The sequence below is a fragment of the Cervus elaphus genome, chromosome 28 (assembly GCF_910594005.1).
Source record: "Cervus elaphus chromosome 28, mCerEla1.1, whole genome shotgun sequence".
In the NCBI taxonomy this organism is placed as follows: domain Eukaryota; kingdom Metazoa; phylum Chordata; class Mammalia; order Artiodactyla; family Cervidae; genus Cervus; species Cervus elaphus.
This window is the reverse complement of record NC_057842.1, coordinates 4016431-4021580: the sequence shown is the minus strand read 5'-3', so window position 1 is coordinate 4021580 and position 5150 is coordinate 4016431.

Sequence of the window (5150 nt, the reverse complement as noted above, 5' to 3'; positions counted from 1 at the left end):
GATTCAAAGTTCAGGATTTATTTATTTTTCTGTTTGAAGTTTCAGCAACACTGATGACTTTTATGGGAAGAATGTCTTGATATATCATATTAAAAATTGTGAAGTCCTGATTGCTTGTCACATTTCATCTATATCATTATCCTAAAGGGTCCTCATCCTCTTTATCAAAAGACAATATTATTATCTTTCTTTTTTCAAACATTCTTTTTTATTTTTGGCCATGGAAATGAAAGCTTATTTGTATCCCATATCCGATTTTCATTCTCACAGAAATTATGTAAAACAGCAGAGAAATGAGTCATAGAATATCAAATATTGTAACTTTTACTACAGAAGGACTTTGAGAATTATTTCCCTAATAGGTAAGCAGTTGGCATAAAGAAAAGACTGAATGAAGTCTGATGTAGCGGTTACACCAAGACTTAACTCTGCTTTTTCTCAGAAGGGTCAACACTTATCCAACAGATAATCTCCGTCTAAGAAGAGGGGTGTCCAAAGTCTTTCCTCTCATTCTAAGGTGATAAGTCTCCCTTTGCATCTGCTAAGTCTATGTGATGACAAATTTGTGACCTAAACTGTGCTCATCACAGAAAATTTGCAGTAATGTTTAATTAGTGATCTAACTCTAGCACTGGAATCTTCTTAAAAGATCCCCAAGCAGAGGATCACCCTTAAGTTAGGTCTTAAAAATATGATTATGCCACTACCTTGCTGTATTTAGGAATGTTTTCAGATACAAATAACAGAAAAAAAAAAAAACTAGCAATTACCCAAAAAGTAGATTTTTATTTATCTCACATTAGGTGAAGTCTGGTAGCAGAGTTCAAGGCTGTCCAGTGACTCAATACGTTCATCAGGGATGCATCATTTTGTATTCTTCCATTCCTAAGATGGTGGAGTAGAAGGGCGTGTGCTCATCTTCTCCTGAAAGAACTCCAAAATTGCAATTTGCTGCTGAACAACCAACAACAGGAGAATGATGTGAAGTGAAAGTCGCTCAGGCGTGTCTGACTCTTTGTGACCCCATGGACTATACAGTCTACGGAATTCTCAAGGCCAGAGTACTGGAGTGGGTAGCTTTTCTCTTCTCCAAGGGCTCATCCCAACCCAGGGATCAAAGCCAGGTCTCCTGCATTGCAGGAGGATTCTTTACCAGCTGAGCTACAAGGGAAGCCCAAGAATACTGGAGTGGGTAGCCTATCCCTTGTCCAGCAGATCTTCTGGACCCAGGAATCGAACTGGGGCTTCCTGAATTGCAGGCAGATTCTTTATCAACTGAGCTATAAAGGAAGCCCTGATAATGTTGGATCCAACCAAAAAAAGATACCCCACATCCAAGGGCAAAGGAGAAACCCCAACAAGATGGTAGGAGGGGCGAAATCATGTTTAGAATCCAAACCCCGTATCCACCAGAGACACTTGGAGGGCTCAAACAAAAGCTTGTGTGCACCAGAACCCAGAGACCCCACAGAGACTGAGCCAGACCTACTTTTGAGTGTTTGAGTGTCACCTGCAGAGGCACAGGTCAGCAGTGCCCTGACAGGGGACAGGGGCTCTGGCTGCAGCAGACCTGGGAGACAAGCTGGGTGGTGTAAGTCCTCTTGGAGGAGGTTGCCATTAGCCCCTCCATAGAGCCACTGAGCAGACGACCCACAAACTGGAGAAGAATTATACAAAAGAAAGTATCGCACTGTTGTGAAAGTTCTAGAACTCACAACAGATTTCCTGACAGGGGGATCTGGCAAAGGGACTTTGCCAGTGAATTTGACTTTGGAGTCAGTAAATTTGACTTTGGAGGCCAGTGGGATTTGATTACAGAACTTCCATAGGACTAGGGAAACAGACTCTTGGAGGGCACAAATAAAGCCTTGTGGACACCAGGACCCAGGAAAAAGGAGAAGTGACCCCACAAAAGACTGAACCAGACTTGCCTGTGAGTGTCCGGGAGTCTCTGGTGGAGGCAGGGGCCGACAGTGCCTGCCACAGAGTCAGGGGCACTGAATACAATAGTGCTGACCTAAATTCATTTGAAGAAGGTCACCATTACCCCAACCATAGTTTGGCTTAGGCCAAACAACAGGGAGGGAACACAACTCCACCCATCAACAGAAAATTGGATTAAAGATATACTGAGCATGGCCCCAATCATCAGAACAAGACCCAGATTCTCTCAGAGCCAGTCCCTCCCATCAGGGAGCTTCCACAAGCCTCTTATCCTTATTCATCAGAGGGCAGACAGAATGAAAACCACAATCCCAGTAAACTAACCAAACTGATCACATGGATCACAGCCTTGTCTAACTCAACAAAACTATGAGCCATGCCATGTAGGGCCACCCAAGACAGATGGGTCATGGTGGAGAATTCTGACAAAACATGGTCCACTGGAGAAGGGAATGGCAAACCACTTCAGGATTCTTGCCTTGAAAACCCCATGAACAGTATGAAAAGGCAAAAAGATAAGACACTGAAAGATGAACTGGCCAGGTTGGTAGGTGCCCAATATGCTACTGGAGATCAGTGGAAAATAAATCCAGAAAGAATGAAGAGATGGAGATAAAGCAAAAACAACACACAATTGTGGATGTAACTGGTGATAGAAGCAAAGTCCAATGCTGTAAAAAGCAATATTGCATAGGAACCTGGAATATTAGGTCCAGGAATTAAGGTAAATTGAAAGTGGTCAAACAGAAGATGGCAAGAATGAACATTGACATTTTAGGAATCAGTGAACTAAAATGGACCAGAATAGGTCAATTTAATTCAGATGACCATTATATCTGCCACTGTGGACAAGAATCCTTAGGAAAAATGGAGTAGCCCTCATAATCAACAAAAGAGTCAGAAATGCAGTACTTGGGTGCAGTCTCAAAAATGACAGAATGATCTCTCTTCATTTCCAAGGCAAACTATTCAGTATCACAGTAATCCAAATCTATGCCTCAACCAGTAATGCCAAAGAAGCTGAAGTTGAATGATTCTATGATGACCTACAAGACTTTCTAGAACTAACACCCCACCCCCCCCCAAAAAAAAAAAAGAAAAAGAAAAAAAAAAAAAAGAAAATGTCCTTTTCACCATAGGGGACTGGAATGCAAAAGTAGGAACTCAAAAGATATCTGGTTAACAGGCAAGTTTGGCCTTGGAGTACAAAATGAAGCAGGGCAACGGCTAACAGTTTTGCCAAGAGGAAACACTGGTCATAACAAACACTCTCTTCCAACAGCATAAGAGGTGACTCTACACATGGACATCACTGGATGGTCAATACTGAAATCAGATTGATTACATTCTTTGCAGCCGAAGATGGAGAAGCTCTACACAGTCAGCAAAAACAAGACTGGGAGCTGCCTGTGGCTCAGATCATGAACTCCTTATTGCAAAGTTCAGACTTGAAGAAAGTAGCGAAAACCTCTAGACCATTCAGGTTTGACCTAAATCAAATCCCTTATGATTATACAGTGGAAGTGACAAATAGATTCAAGGGATTAGACTGGATAGACAGAGTGCCTGAAGAACTATGAAGGGAGTTTCATGACAATGTACAGGAGGTGGTGATCAAGACCATCCTGAAGAAAAAGAAATGCAAAAAGGCAAAATGGTTCTCTGAGGAGGCCTTACAAATAGCTGAGAAAAGAAGAGAAGCTAAAGGCAAAGGAGAAAAGGAAAGATATATCTATTTAAATGCTGAGTTCCAAAGAATAGCAAGGAGAGGTAAGAAAGCCTTCCTAAGTGACCAGTGCAAAGAAATAGAGGAAAACAATAGAATAGAAAAGACTAGCGATCTCTTCAAGAAAATTATAGATACTAAGGGAACATTCCATGCAAAAATGGGCACAATAAATAACAGAAACAGTATAGACCTAACAGAAGCAGAAGATATTAAGAAGAGGTGGCAAGAATACATAGAAGAACTATACAAAAAAGATCTTAATGACTCAGATAACCACAATAGTGTGATCACTCATCTAGAGGCAGACATCCTGGAATGGGAAGAAAGTGGGCCTTGGGAAGCATCACTACGAATGAAGTGGAGGTGATGGAATTCCAGCTGAGCTATTTCAAATCATAAAAGATGATGCTGTGAAAGTGCTGCACTCAATATGTCAGTAAATTTGGAAAACTCAGCAGTGGCCACAGGACTGTAAGAGGTCAGTTTTCTTTCCAATCCTAAAGACAGGCAATGCCAAAGAATGTTCAAACTACCACACAATTGCTCTTATCTCACATGCTAGCAAAGTAATGCTCAAAATTCTCCAAGCCAGACTTCAACAGTATGTGAACCATGAACTTCCAGATGTTCAAGCTGGTTTTAGAAAAGGCAGAGGAACCAGAGATCAAATTGCCAATATCAGTTATATCATCAAAAAGGCAAGAGAATTCCAGAAAAACATCTACTTCTGCTTTATTGATTAGGCCAAAGCCTTTGACTGTGTGGATCAAAACAAACTGTGGAAAATTCTTAAACAGATGGGCATACCAGACCACCTTACCTGCCTCCTGAGGAACCTATATGCAGGTCAAGAAGCAACAGTTAGAATGGGACATGGAACAACAGACTAGTTCAGAATTGGGAAAGGAGTATATGAAGGCTGTATATTGTCACCCTGCTCATTTAACTTATATGCAGAATACATCTTGCGTAATACCTGGCTGGCTGAAGCACAAGCTGGAATCATGATTGTAGGGAGAAATATCAATAACCTCAGACATGCAGATGCTGCCACCTTTATGGCAGTAAGGGAAGAGGAACTAAAGAGACTCTTGATGAGGGTGAAATAGGAGAGTAAAAAAGCTGGCTTAAAACTCAACATTCAAAAAATGAAGATTATGGCATCTGGTCCCATCACTTCATGGTAAATAGATGGGGAAACAATGGAAACAGTGACATACTTTATTTTGGGGGGCTCCAAAATCACTGTAGATGGTGACTGCAGCCCTGAAATTGAAAGATACTTACTCCTTGGAAGAAAAGTTATGACAAACCTAGACAGCACATTAAAAAGAAGAGACATTACTTTGCTGACAAAGGTCCAGATAGTCAAAGCTATGGTTTTCCTAGTAGTCATGTATGGATGTGAGAGTTGGACCATAAATAAAGCTGAGTGTTAAAGAATTCATGCTTTTGAATTGTGGTGCTGGAGAAGACT